This window comes from Ovis canadensis, chromosome 6, assembly GCF_042477335.2.
Source record: "Ovis canadensis isolate MfBH-ARS-UI-01 breed Bighorn chromosome 6, ARS-UI_OviCan_v2, whole genome shotgun sequence".
NCBI lineage: Eukaryota > Metazoa > Chordata > Mammalia > Artiodactyla > Bovidae > Ovis > Ovis canadensis.
In genome coordinates, this window is record NC_091250.1 from 108,840,614 (window position 1) to 108,856,327 (window position 15,714).

Consider the following 15,714-nt stretch of genomic DNA (forward strand, 5'->3'; position numbering starts at 1 on the left):
ACCACCTTACCTGCCTCCTGCGAAACCTGTGTGCAGGTCAAGAAACAACAGTTAGAATCATACATGGAACAACAGACTGGTTCCAAATTGGCAAAGAAGTATAACAAGGCTATATATTGTCATCCTGCTTACTTAACTTATATGCAGATCATGGAATGCCAGGCTGGATGATCACAAGCTCGAATCAAGATCGCCAGGAGAAATATCAACAATATCAGATATGCAGATGATACCACTCTAATGGCAGAAAGTAAAGAGGACTAAAGAGCCTTTTGATGAGGGTGAAAGAGGAGAGCGAAAAAGCTGGCTTGAAACTCAACATTCGAAAAAGTAAGACTAGAACATCCAGTCCCATCACTTCAAGGGAAAGAGAAAGGGAGAATATGAAAGCAGTGACAGATTTTACTTTCTTGGGCTCCAAAATCACTGCAGACGGTGGCTACAGGCGTGAAATTAAAAGACGCTTGCTCCTTGAAAGGAAAGCTATGAAAAACCTAGACAGCCCATTAAAAAGCAGAGACATTACTTTGCTGACAAATGTCTGTATAGTCAAAGTTATGGTTTTTCCAGTGGTCATGTATGGATGTGAGAGCTGGACCGTAAAGACGGCTGAGTGCCGAAGAACTGACACTTTCAAATTATGGTGGTAGAGAAGACTCCTGAGAGTTCTTTGGAGAGCAAGCAGATCAAACCTGTCAATCCTAAAGGAAATCAACCTTGAATATTCATTGGAAGGACTGATGCTGAAGCCAAAGCCCCAATACTTTGGCCACTTGATGCGAAGAGCTGACTCACTAGAAAAGACCCTGATGCTGGGAAAGATTGAAGGCAGGAGAAGAAGGGGGTGATAGAGGATGAGATGGTTGGATGGCATCACCATCAATGGACATGAATCTGATAAATGCCGGGAGATAGTGAGACAGGGGAGCCTGGCATGCTGTAGTCCATGGGATTGCAAAGAGTTGAACATGACTTAGCAACTGAACAACTACAACAAAGAGTTTGATAAATGTTCATGTTTTCAACTGGCTTAATCTGTTCCATCAAATAGACATAGGAATTTAGGGAGAAGTTCATTCAGTTCAATAGATAACATGCAGATACTTACCAATGCCTCCATCAGAACAGCACTCTTCACATTTTTCTTCTCCTAAACACTTGCCTATACATTTCCTGTATTCAGATTTTTCATATATACCACAAGCTGATGGCTCATTTTGGTACTCTGTGCAATTTATTAATATTTGAAGCACATAAATGACAGTTTTTATTCAAGTGTGATCACAGTATCTGGGACTTGCAGGGAAGTTCCAAGTCAGAGACCTTTATATTGAGTGGCTCCAGGATAGGTATGATACATTTTTAAAGCAAAAGAGACTAACCTCCAAAATTTATATGTGCACTTCCAGCCACTTACCATACGTCAGAAATGTCCTTTCAGAGAATTTCTCTACTTTGTCTTTAGAAACCCGTTTCTAAAGGAGGAAGAAGCAATCTAAGGTAAAGCGTAGTCTTTTTCTTCCAGCAGAGCAATGTGTGGGCCAAGGTCAAAAGTGCTGAGTCAAGTTACCATCCCACTTCAAAGAAGCTGATGGCGTGGGGGATTCACAGAGGCAATTTATGGAAAGTTTGAACCTTTCATTAATTTCAGCCAATACAAGCATTATTCCTCTTTTTTAAAAAATATATGATTCAAGATAGAATTGCACATGGTATAATAATTTAATAAAGCAAAACACAGGATCAAAATGTTGATCATAGATTTGTCTCTGGAAAGCCTAAAGAATGTATTTTCCATGGACACAGGCACACTGCAATTCTCTCCTTTTCTGTTACTGAGTTTAAAACCAAACCGCTAACATAAGATCAGTTGGCAAGACAGTAGCTAAAGAATTATCCCTTCTCCTGCAGAAATCCCACGCGCTAATTCAGTGTGTGGCCGGACTAAGACAGCAATGGAAATGCAGGAGGCTTAGCATATGTGCAGTCCTGCTCTCCATGCCCCAGCTGCTGTGGTTTAGTTGCTCAGCCACGTCCTACTCTTTGTGACCCCACAGACTATAGTCTGCCAGGCTCCTCTGTCCATGGGATTTCCCAGGCAAGAGTGCTGGAGAGGGGTTGTCATTTCCTACTCCAGGGGATCTTCCTGACCCAGAGATCGAACCCACATCTCCTGCATTGATAGGCAAGTTCTCTACCGCTGAGCCACCAGGGAAGTGCATGACTCCCAGTACACGGTCAGTACTTTTGTTTTATGACCGGAAATGTCCTGTTAAAAGCTATATCATGCCTTGTAAAGTGTATCCATAAGAATGCACCCTGCCTCATACCATTACCATGTATTTACACTCGTACTATTTATGGCTGGTGCTACAGTATTAGGGCGTGGTGGTGGTATGTGTGCTCAAATGAGTCTCTTTGCAGCCCCATGGACTGAAGCCTGCCAGGCTTCTCTGTCCATGGAATTTTCCGGGCAAGAATACTGGAGTGGGTTGCCGTTTCCTACTCCAGGGGATCTTCCCAACCCAGGGATCGAACCCGTGTCTCCCATGTCTCCTTCACTGGCAGGCAGATTCTTTACCAACAATACTAGGAAGGAGTCTCAAATACTGGCAAGCACCAAGATCATCTGGGGAGCTTATTAAACATGCCACTTCCCTAGTCTGACCCCCAGGCATTCTGACCCCTAAGTGAAACCCTGGAATCCACGTGTGTGTAAGTGCTCCAATGGTCCTGATACCTTCAGGGTCCTGATACCACACTCTGCACAGCCCTGCGCTGGTTTCCTCTCCGTGTCATCAGTACCAGGTCTCTCATATCAGCAAGAGCCTGGCACATAGTCAGAGTGCAACACATATATGGTGAATGATGGACTTTGGAATCAGGACACCTAGATTTGAGGGCTTGTTCTTCTTTAACCAATCAGGTAAACTCTGAGCTCCAAATGTTCTTATCTATAAAAAGGGAATAGTATCTGTCTACCCAGAGGCCTAGGCTGTCAGTGACAAATATGCATAGTAACAAAAACAATCCTCACTGTCTTGAACAGAAAAGAAATCATTGAAAGGACCTTGAAAGGTCCTGGGATCCAAAAAAATAGGCTGTAGAACCAGGGGGAAAGCTATGAGGAGCTGTGCAGGAGGAGCCATGATAAGGTCCTGCCACAGGAGCAGTCCAGGTAAGTCACAGACTTTGAATTTCTCAGGACTCCAAGTTAGGGGTGGGAATAGTATGATTGTCCTCCTGGGTCTTATGCCCTGAGTACCAGACCCTTTTTAGATTCTAGAGTGGAAATGAGATCTTACAGCCCCCCAAGACTCACACAATAGAGGCTTTCTTCAAAACAAGAAATTTTGGAGGCTGAGCAGCTGATTGTACATCACAGTATTATCAGCTCTACTTTAAAGATGAAGAAATCCAGTCATTATTCAGTCGCTCAGTCACATCTGACTCTTTGCGAGCCCATGGACTGCAGCACACCAGGCTTCCCTGTCCTTCACTATCTTCTGGAGTTTGCTCAAACTCAAGTCTGTTAGGACGGTAATACTATCCAACGATCTTGTTCTCTGTCACCCCCTTCTCCTCCTGCCTTCAATCTTTCCCAGCATCAGGGAGTTTTCCAGTGAGTCGGGTCTTCACATCAGGTTGCCAAAGGATTGGAGCTTCAGCTTCAGCATCAGTTCTTCAAATGAATATTCAGGACCGATTTCCTTTAGGATTGACAGGTATGATCTCCTTGCAGTCCAAGAGATTCCTAAGTCTTCTCCAGCATCACAGTTCAATTCTTCAGTGTGCAGCCTTCATTAGGGTCTAACTCTCATATCCATACATGACTACTGGAAAAACCGTAGCTTTGACTAGATAGACCTTTGTCAGCAAAGTAATGTCTCTGCTTTTTAATGTACTGCCTAGGTTTGTCATTGCTTTTTTTCCAAGGAGCAAGCATCTTTTAATTTCATGGCTGCAGTTGCCATCTGCAGTGATTTTGGAGCCCCAGAAAATAAAGTTTGTCACCGTTTCCATTGTTTCCCCATCTATTTGCCATGAAGTGATGAGACCAGATGCCATGATGTTAGTTTTTTGAATGTTGAGTTTAAGCCAACTTTTTCACTCTCCTCTTTCACCTTCATCAAGAGGCTCTTTAGTTTCTCTTCATTTTCTTCCATAAAGGTGGTGTCATCTGCATACCTGAGGTTGTTGATGTTTCTTCTGACAATCTTGATTTCAGTTTGTGCTTCATCCAGCCCGGCATTTTGCATGATGTACTCTGCAAAGAAGTTAAATAATCAGGGTGACAATATACAGCCTTCACATACTCCTTTCCCACTTTGGAGGTGTGTGTGCTTAGTCGCTCAGTCGTATCCAACTCTTTGTGACAACAGGGACGGTAGCCCACCAGGCTCCTCAGTCCATGGGGATTCTCTAGGCAAGAATACTGGAGTGGGTTGCTCTGTCCTCCTCCAGGGATCTTCCCAACCCAGGGATTGAATGCAGGTCTCTCGCATTGCAGGCAGATTCTTTATCGTCTGAGCCACCAGTGAAGCCCTAGGAACCATTTCATTCCTCCATGTTCAGTTCTAACTGTTGCTTCTTGACCTGCATACACATTTCTCAGATGGCAGGAAAGGTAGTCTGGTATTCCCATCTCTCAGAATTTTCCACAGTTTGTTGTGATCAACACAGTCAAAGGCTTTAGTGTAGTCAAGGAAGAACAGGTGCATATTTTTCTGGAATTCTCTTGCTTTTTCTATGCTCCAGTGAAAGCTGGCAATTTGATTTCTGGTTCCTCTGCCTTTTCTAATTCCAGCTTATACATCTGGAAATTCTCGGTTCACATACTGCTGAAACCTAACTACGAGGATTTTGTGCATGATGCTACTAGCACGTAAATGAGTGCAACTGTGCAGTAATTTGAACATTCTTTGACATTGCCCTTCTTTGGGACTGGAATGAAAGCTGACCTTTTCCAGTCCTGTGGCCACTGCTGAGGTTTCCAAATTTGCTGACATATTGAGTGCAGCACTTTCACAGTATCATCTTTTAGCATTTTAAATAGCTCAGCTGGAATTCCCTCACCTCCACTAGCTTTGTTTGTAGTGATGCTTCCTAAGGTCCGCTTGGCTTCACACTCCAGGATGTCTGGCTCTAGGTGAGTGATCACACCATTGTGGTTATCTGGGTCATGAAGATCTTTTTTGTACAGTTCTTCCATGTATTTTTGCCACCTCTTCTTAATATCTTCTGCTTCTGTGAGGTCCACATTGTTTCTATCCTTTCTTGTACCCATCTGCATGGAATGTTCCCTTGGTGTCTCTAATTTTCTTGAAGAGATCTTTAGTCTTTTCCATTCTATTGTTTTCCTCTATTTCTTTGCATTGTTCACTTAGGAAGTCTTTCTCATCTCTCCTTGCTGTTCTTTGGAACTCTGCATTCAGGCGGGTATATCTTTCCTTTCTTTTTTGCCTTTTGCTTCTCTTCTTTTCTCAGCAAATCCAGAGAGGTTCAGAAATTACAAACATGTGGGCAGAGTTCAGGTTTTCACCTAGATCTTTCTCTCCTATCTCTGGGCTCTATTCTTTCATCATTCTCTTGGATTTTTGTGATCTCAGGCAACTCTTTGCCTTCATCCATTCTTCCCAATTAACAAAGCAAGAAATTCTTCACTAGAGGAGATTGGGAGGAACTGAAAGTTTGCTCCACTTCCCTGGTGGTGGCTGTTATGAATCACTTGGTGACAAAACAAAACTGTTTCAAATCTCAAACACTGTTAGCACCAGCCAGGCCTGAAACAACAGAGAGAGAATCATCTTCAATTTACAGTTAAGAGGGAGCACCAACCACAGCCTCACGTCTCCTGATGTGCCCTCTGTGGGGCATCACACCAAAATTGGGGATTCGTCTAATGCTGTCACAATAAATGGGTGGATAGTCCCTTGAGATCTAACTTTCCAAAGCAAGGCTGACAAACTTATGCAGCTTTGAGGAAGCTGACCTTAGGAATTAAAGTTAATGGAAATGTCTAAGTGGAGCAATGAAAAGACAGTAAAACATGCAACATTTAAAACCATTTTATATTTTATGAAGCACTTTCACATACATTAATTTTTATTTTTTAATAAGATATCTTTAAAATATTTTGTTTGGCTAGGCCAGGTCTTAGCTGTGGCACGTATGATGCAGGTCTCCAGTCAGGGGTCAGACTCAGGCTCCCTGCATTGGAAACGTGGCATCTCAACCACTGGACTGCAAGGGAAGTCCCATATTAATTTCTCATACCATCCCTGTTCTTGTTGTTATTGTTGAGTCACTAAGTCCTGTCTGACTCTGCGACCCCATGGACTACAGCACACCAGGCTTTCCTGTCTTTCACTATCTCCCAGAGTTTGCTCAGACTCATGTCCATTGAGTCACTGATGCCATCCAACCGTCTCATCCTCTGTCACCCCCTTCTCCTCCTGCCCTCAATCTTTCCCAGCATTAGGGTCTTTTTCCAGTGAGTTGACTCTTCGCATCAGATGGCCAAAGTATTGAAGTTTTAGTATCAGTCCTTCTAATAGATATTCAAGGTTGATTTCCTTTAGTATCAACAGGTTTGATCTCCTTGCAGTCCAAGGGACTCCCAAGAGTCTTCTCCAACACCACAGTTCAAAACCATCAATTTTTGGCAGTCAGCCTTCTTTATGGTCCAACTCTCACATCTGTGCATGACTACTGGAAAAACCGCAGCTTTCACTATGTGGACCTTTGTCGGCAAAGTAATATCTCTGCTTTTTAATAGGCTGTCTAGGTTCCTTCCAAGGGTCAAGAATATTTTAATTTCATGGCTGCAGTCACCACCTACAGTGATTTTGAAGCCCAAGAAAATAAAATCTGTCACTATTTCCATTTTTCCCCCACCTAATTGCCATGAAGTGATGGGACTGAATGCCATGATCTTAGTTTTATGAATATTGAGTTTTAAGCAAGCTTTTTCATTCTCCTCTTTCACCTTCTTTAAGAGGCTCTTAAGTTCCTCTGTGAAGATAGCTATTATTCCATTTATAGTAGATGAGAAAATTTGAAGATCAGAGCTTAAGTAGTCAGTTCAAAAACCATGAGCTCTCACATCTGAATCTCCTGGTTCCAGTGAAAACCTTGCCGTGTTTGTAGATGAAGGGTGTCCTTGGATAAAGGAACACATGTCATCCTGGTTATTACAAGCTAGGCAAAAAGCTCTGTCTGCAACCAGCAGGGAGTAGGGAGGACCAGTGCTGCCCCCAGATGCAGATAGACAGGTGCTTGGAAGTAAGAGGACAGGGATCTTTCTAACAGTTACTGGGGACTGGACTGAACTCAGAGATAGGTGCTTCCCTAGTGGCTCAGATGGTAAAGAATCTGCCTGCAATGCAGGAGACCCCAGGTTTGATCCTTAGGTTGGGAAGAACCCATGGAGAAAGGGGTGGCTAACCTACTCCAGTATTCTTGCCTGGAAAATGCCATGGACAGAGGAGACTGTGGGCCTCAGTCCATGGAGTCACCAAGACCAGGGATTGGGCTGGGAAGGGAATCAAAAAGGAGTGGCCCTCTCCAGAGCACCGGCAAAAGGTCAGCCTCACCATTGTGTGACATGGGATTCATACTGAAGACCACATCATAGCAGGCAAGGCTGCCTTTGCTTAAGACTAACATCAGCCTCCTGGCAAACCCACTGTAGCACAAATGCTTGAGGGCTCAGCCTAATGGTTAGGGTGCTGGATTTTGAGTTGGAGAAGTTCGGTTTGAGTATCTCAGGAAACTCCAGAGTGAGTCATGAAGAGGAGCAGAGCAGTGAGCTCTTCAACAACTGGCTACATGTTCACAGAGGCCATGCTTCTCCATCTGCCCTGGAACCTGGGTCATCAGAGCTCCAGGCAAAGGCCCTGGGAAGCACCATGTCTCTGGAGAACAAGATCATGCGGTTTGACTTGTCTCTGTCACAGAGACAGCAATAAAAAATGTTGAGACAGAGGGCTGATCAGAGATTCCACTGACACTTGAATCAAATGGTCCAGTTTGTCAGCTTTGTCACAGCACTATAGGCAGTGGCATAGCTTCAGAACTTCCCTCTGGCCATCCACCTTCAGAAAGCAGCACAGCCTGCCCAGGCCCTGCTAAGATGAATGTCAAAGCACATAATAGGGACTTTCTTGGTGGCCCAGTAGCTAAGACTCCACATTCCCAGTGCAGGGAGCCTGGGTTCAATCCCTAGTCAGGGAACTAAATCCCACATGCCACGACTAAAAATGATCCTGAGTGCCACAGCTGAGAATCAGGACAGCCAAATAAATAAATCAACAATCTTTTTTTTTTTTTTTTAAGGTACAGAATAAACACTTCATTTCCAAAGCTAGAAACAGTCCTTGGTTTTGTGGACAGGCAGCTGGGCAGATGCTCCAATGGGGCTTGTCAGTCCCCACTCCACCTCTGCCACCTCCCTTGGGTAGCTTGAAATTGACCATGGTGGGAGTATCTACATCATGGAAACTGGCAAACATCACAAATCAGAACTTCTAATTTTCCAGAATGTTTGTTTTATAACATTGACCAACACATTCCTTTTAATTTTGGGTGCCCATAAAACAAAGCCTTCTTTTTTTTTTTTTTTTGCATATCACTGAAGCGGGTAGAAGGTCCTCAGATGTAACTCCAATTTCTGCTCACTTAATTTACTGTGGGTAGCAGCTGCTTTTGAGTTCTCTGCTAAAAGTATTTATCCTTTGTAATTAAGAAAACATGTTGGAATTAGAACATTTCAACCCCCCTGAGACATCCTGAGTGCGAGTAATCCAAGTTTATGCTCTTAGAATCTTCATCAGGATGCACTGAGCTTAGTGCATGCAACAGAGGGGCTAAATTTGGGGCTGATTTTCCCACGGTATGGACCACATGTCTTTCGTGCACATTGCATCGGGCCCAACATAGACACTTGAATCAATGATGATGACTGAGTTCACCCTAAATAGAAAAGAACCAAGAGGTGATAGTGATTAAGCTCCATAGATGAGTTTAGTATCAAGGTGTGAAAGCAGCGCCTCTGACCATAAACACAATGGTGCACGTGTCAGTACTCCTTTATCTCTGCCACGTGTCTACAGGGCTGCTGCCCCACAGAGCGCCCCACTGGCTTCAGGGAGACATGAAAAAACTGTTGCGATATTTGTTCTGGACTTTGTATCAAGATGCATCACTGCTGTCCTGCCAGGACCTTCTATGAGGATACTGGTCTGTCATCCTGAGCCTTCAGAGTCTTGGAGTGTTACAATTGTCTGCAGGGCATTTAGAGGGACCGGCCGTCTCCCCAGTTCTCTGTTCCACTTCTTAAGACAGTGTCCCCTGGGCTCCAAACAAGCATGCTTGTATCCAAAGTCATTATCACACAGTCTCTTCAACTTTGGTGGTTCGGATGGTAAAGAACCTGCCTGCAGTGTGGGTTCAATCCCTGGGTTGAGAAGATCCCCTGGAGCAGGAAATGGTAACCCACTCCAGTATTCTTGCCTGGAGAATTCCATGGACAGAGGAGCCTGGTAGGCTACAGTCCATGGGGTTGCAGAGTCAGACATAACTGAGCAACTAACAGTACTCCTCAACTTGGCATTCCAGCCCTCTTAGTCATCCCAGTCTTTTCAGCCTGGTAGGGATGAGGAATCGACCACCCCGTGCTGCCCCTTAATTGACTTTCTCACACTCATATTTTAGAAGTTCTGATTTGTGATGTTTGCATATTTTTTAGTGAACAAAGCAAGCTTTTGCATATCACTGACACAGACAGAAGGTACCATAAGAGGAAATACTGGGCATTTTCTCTGGTGTCCCGGACGGGGGCTAAGATCTAAAGTTGGCAACCAAAAAAAACATGAGTCCATCAGGATGTTTTTAAGAAACCAAAGATTCAGCTAAAAATGGCTCTAACAATAAAGAAATATTTTTGTCTGAAACAGTACGAATGTCTTCATTCTTTTGATAAGGAACTCTTCCATGTGTTGTCTTTGTTAAATCTGGATATGACACCTGGAATAGTCTACTCATGAAAAGATCTCGCCTGAGGACAATGTTCTAAGGCAAGAAGAAGCCACCACTTACACTATCTCGATTTTAAGAGTTAAAATGTCTTTCTCAGGCCCCAGATTTAGAAAAGTAGAATCATCATGACTGGTTTAAGATAAGGAGGCTTTTCCCCTAAGGGCCAGTATAGCTCATCTGGTGCGCATGGCTGTGTGGAAGAGGTTGAATGCTCTAATTCAATAGGGTTCTGTTAAAAAATGGGAATACAAGAGTGAATGTTGGGTGGGCAGCCTGCAGGATCCACTGTGTAGCTCCATTCTATGTCCAGAGTACCACCAGCAGCATGGCCAACCACCTGCTCAAAGTACTACCAGGAAGAACCCAATCAAAGAACGCTCTCTCCTCCCCTTACCTCCAGTGAATGTAAGGAGAAGACCAAGAGAGAGGAACTTCAGAAGGTTGCCAGGTATATAAAAAACGCTCTTCCCTCTCCTCTTTTGAACACTGGCAAGCCACTAAATAGACAGGGTGCTTGAGGCTGCTGCAGCTTAGAGAAAGGGGAAACACGATGCTGAAAAAGGAGGTACCAGCAAGGCAGCCTGTTTTTCCACTGGTTGCCATGGCAACAACTTTTACCCATCTGCAGGTTGAGTGGACTCTGCAGGAGACAGCCAGGCTCAGTTGTCTCACCAGTGTGTCACCTCCAAAAGGGCTGGCAAGGGATAAGGTGACTCCAGCAACAAGTGGCTATGGAGTATGACCCTGTGGTACATGCTGAAGAGTTGCGGAAGGAGTTAATTCAGAGTCAGCTCTGCTCCTCGGGGTCTCCCTGAGAGAGCCAGCCCTGCCACACAGCGGGCATCCACAATGAGAGAAGCGTCCATAGCAGAGACGCAGTGATGAGTAACAGGCTGGGTGGGGATTGCCACCCTGCCATGGAAGATAATGGTTACAGCCTCCATCTGCCTTTCCTGACAAGTCACACAAGCCTAGAAGAGGAACGGGGGAGGTAAAGGACGTCCAGATTGTGCCTCGCTTACCCAGACCAAGCCCCTCTAGTCAAAATTTTCACTGTCTGGGAGAGAGGAGAAGCACTTTGAATTGTGCAAATACTGACTTTTTTCAGTACATAGAGCAAAGATTATTTGAATCACAAAAAAATGGCAAAAAGAAGTTATGGAGTCTGAGCAAGATGCCTTACACAGCAAGAAAGAGAGTAGAGTTGGAAGCTGGTGACAGTGGTGGGGGAGGGGGTGGTTCTTTATACACCAACAAGTTGACTGACACTCCACCATGAACGTAGAAGGGAGGCAGGGTGCTGGCCGACTCTAAACTTCAAAAATATCCACATTCCACATCCTCACACCATACACAAAAATAACGCAAAATGGCTTAAAGACTTATATATGAGATAAGACACGATAAAACTCCTGGAAAAGAACACAGGCAAAAGGTTCTTTGACATAAATCATAACAATGTTTTCTTAAGTTGGTCTCCCAAGGCAATCAGTTCAGTTCAGTTCAGTAACTCACTCATGTCCGACTCTTTGCGACCCCATGAATCGCGGCACGCCAGGCCTCCCTGTCCATCACCATCTCCCGGAGTTCACTCAGACTCACATCCATTGAGTCTGTGATGCGATCCAGCCATCTCATCCTCGGTCGTCCCCTTCTCCTCCTGCCCCCAGTCCCTCCCAGCATCAGAGTTTTTTCCAATGAGTTAACTCTTTTCAGAAGGTGGCCAAAGTACTGGAGTTTCAGCTTTAGCATCAGTCCTTCCAAAGAAATCCCAGGGTTGATCTCCTTCAGAATGGACTGGGTGGATCTCTTTGCAGTGCAAGGGACTCTCAAGAGTCTTCTCCAATACCACAGTTCAAAAGCATCAATTCTTCGGCGCTCAGCCTTCTTCACAGTCCAACTCTCACATCCATACATGACCACAGGAAAAACCATAGCCTTGACTAGACGGACCTTAGTCGGCAAAGTAATGTCTCTGCTTTTGAATATGCTATCTAGGTTGGTCATAACTTTTCTTCCAAGGAGTAAGCATCTTTTAATTTCATGGATGCAGTCACCATCTACAGTGATTTTGGAGCCCCAAATAATAAAGTCTGACACTGTTTCCACTGTTTCCCCATCTATTTCCCATGAAGTGATGGGACCAGATGCCATGATCTTCGTTTTCTGAATGTTGAGCTTTAAGCCAACTTTTTCGCTCTCCTCTTTCACTTTCATCAAGAGGCTTTTTAGCTCCTCTTCACTTTCTGCCATAAGGGTGGTGTCATCTGCATATCTGAGGTAATTGATATTTCTCCCGGCAATCTTGATTCCAGCTTGTGTTTCTTCCAGTCCAGCGTTTCTCATGATGTACTCTGCATAGAAGTTAAATAAGCAGGGTGACAATATACAGCCTTGACAGATTCCTTTTCCTATTTGGAACCAGTCTGTTGTTCCATGTCCAGTTCTAACTGTTGCTTCCTGACCTGCATACAGATTTCTCAAGAGACAGGTCAGGTGGTCTGGTATTCCCATCTCTTTCAGAATTTTCCACAGTTGATTGTGATGCACACAGTCCAAGGTTTTGGCATAGTCAATAAAGCAGAAATAGATGTTTTTCTGGAACTCTCTTGCTTTTTCCATGATCCAGCGGATGTTGGCAATTTGATCTCTGGTTCCTCTGCCTTTTCTAAAACCAGCTTGAACATCAGGGAGTTCACGGTTCACGTATTGCTGAAGCCTGGCTTGGAGAATTTTGAGCATTACTTTACTAGCATGTGAGATGAGTGCAATTGTGTGGTAGTTTGAACATTTTTTGGCATTTCCTTTCTTTGGAATTGGAGTGGAAACTGACGTTTTCCAGTCCCGTGGCCACTGCTGAGTTTTCCAAATTTGCTGGCATATTGAGTGCAGCACTTTCACAGCATCATCTTTCAGGATTTGAAACAGCTCAATTGGAATTCCATCACCTCCACTAGCTTGGTTCGTACTGATGCTTTCTAAGGCCCACATCCCAAGATGTCTGGTTCTAGATTAGTGATCACATCATCATGACTATCTGGGTCATGAAGATCTTTTTTGTACAGTTCTTCCATGTATTTTTGCCACCTCATCTTAATATCTTCTGCTTCTGTTAGGTCCATACCATTTCTGTCCTTTATTGAGCCCATCTTTGCATGAAATGTTCCCTTGGTATCTCTAATTTTCTTGAAGAGATCTCTAGTCTTTCCCATTCTGTTGTTTTCCTCTATTTCTTTGCATTGATCACTGAAGAAGGCTTTCTTATCTCTTCTTGCTATACTTTGGAACTCTGCATTCAGATGCTTATATCTTTCCTTTTCTCCTTTGCTTTTCACCTCTCTTCTCTTCACAGCTATTTGTAAGGCCTCCTCAGACAGCCATTTTACTTTTTTGCATTTCTTTTCTATGGGGATGGTCTTGATCCCTGTCTCCTGTACAATGTCATGAACCTCATTCCATAGTTCATCAGGTACTCTATCTATCAGATCTAGACCCTTAAATCTATTTCTCACTTCCACAGTATAATCATAAGGGATTTGATTTAGGTCATACCTGAATGGTCTAGCAGTTTTCCCTACTTTCTTCAATTTGAGTCTGAATTTGGTAATAAGGAGTTTATGATCTGAGCCACAGTCAGCTCCCAGTCTTGTTTTTGTTGACTGTATAGAGCTTTTCCATCTTTGGCTGCATAGAATATAATCAATCTGATATCGGTGTTGACCATCTGGTGATGTCCATGTGTAGAGTCTTCTCTTGTGTTGTTGGAAGAGGGTGTTTGCTATGACCAGTGCATTTTCTTGGCAAAACTCTATTAGTCTTTGCCCTGCTTCATTCTGCATTCCAAGGCCAAATTTGCCTGTTACTCCAGGTGTTTCTTGACTTCCTACTTTTGCATTCCAGTCCCCTATAATGAAAAGGACATCTTTTTTTGGGTGTTAGTTCTAAAAGGTCTTGTAGGTCTTCATGAAATCATTCAATCTCAGCTTTTTCAGCGTTACTGGTTGGGGCATAGACTTGGATAACTGTGATATTGAATGGTTTGCCTTGGAGACGAACAGAGATCATTCTGTCATTTTTGAGATTGCATCCAAGTACTACATTTCAGACTCTTTTGTTGACCATGATGGCTACTCCATTTCTTCTGAGGGGTTCCTGCCCACAGTAGTAGATATAATGGTCATCTGAGTTAAATTCACCCATTCCAGTCCATTTTAGTTCACTGATTCCTAGAATGTTGACGTTCACCCTTGCCATCTCTTGTTTGACCACTTCCAATTTGCCTTGATTCATGGACCTGACATTCCAGGTTCCTATGCAATATTGCTCTTTACAGCATCGGATCTTGCTTCTATTACCAGTCACATCCACAACTGGGCATTGTTTTTGCTTTGGCTCCACCCCTTTGTTCTCTCTGTAGTTATTTCTCCTCTGATCTCCAGTAGCATATTGGGCACCTAATGACCTGGGGAGTTCCTCTTTTGGTATCCTATCATATTGCCTTTCATAGTATTCATGGGGTTCTCAAGGCAAGAATACTGAAGTGGCTTGCCATTCCCTTCTCCAGTGGACCACGTTCTGTCAGACCTCTCCACCATGACCTGCCCGTCTTGGGTTGCCCTGAAGGCATGGCTTGGTTTCACTGAGTTAGACAAGGCTGTGGTCCTAGTGTGATTAGATTGACTAGTTTTCTGTGAGTATGGTTTCAGTGTGTCTGCCCTCTGATGCCCTCTTGCAACACCTACCATCTTACTTGGGTTTCTCTTACCTTGGACGTGGGGGTATCTCTTCTCCGCTGCTCCAGCAAAGCACAGCCGCTGCTCCTTACCTTGGGTGAGGGGTATTTCCTTACCGCCACCGTTCCTGACCTTCAACGTGGGATAGCTCCTCTAGGCCCTCCTGCGCCTGCGCTGCCACTGCTCCTCGGGTGGCTCCTCCCAGCTGCCGCCCCCGGCCTCAGGCTTGGGGTGGCTCCTCAGGGTCACCGCCCCTGGCCTCGGGCGCAAGGTGGCTTCTCCTGGCCGCCCCTGACGTCAGACGCAGGGTGTTTCCTCTCAGCCGCCCCAGACCTCGGACGCGAGGTAGCTCGTCTCGGACATTGCCCCTGACCTCGGACGCGGGGTGTCTCCTCCCGGCCGCCGCCCACGACCTCGGAGGCAGGGTAGCTCCTCCCGGCCGCCATATATATATCTCTATATTCCTGTTAGGATTTCCCTGGTGGCTCAGATGGTAAAGCATCTGCCTACAACGTGAGAGACCCAGTTTCGATCCCCGGGTCAGGAAGATCCTCTGGAGAAGGAAATGGTAACCCACTCCAGTACTCTTGCCTGGAAAATCCCATGGATGGAGGAACATGATGAGCTACAGTCCATGGGGTCGCAAACTTTCACTTTCATAATCCTGTTATCTATGTCTGGACATAGTGGAGGAAAGAGAGGGTGTAATGAATTGAGAGAATAGTATTGAGATATATACATTACCATGTTTGAAATAGATAGTTAATTGGAAGTTGCTCTATAGCACAGATAGCTCAGCCTGGTGCTCTGTGACAACCTAGAGGGTGGGATGTGGTGGGAGGGAGGTTCAACAGGGAGGTGACATGTGTATACCTATGGTTGATTCATGTTGATGTACGGCAGAAACCAACACAACATTGTAAAGCAATCACCTTCCAGTTAA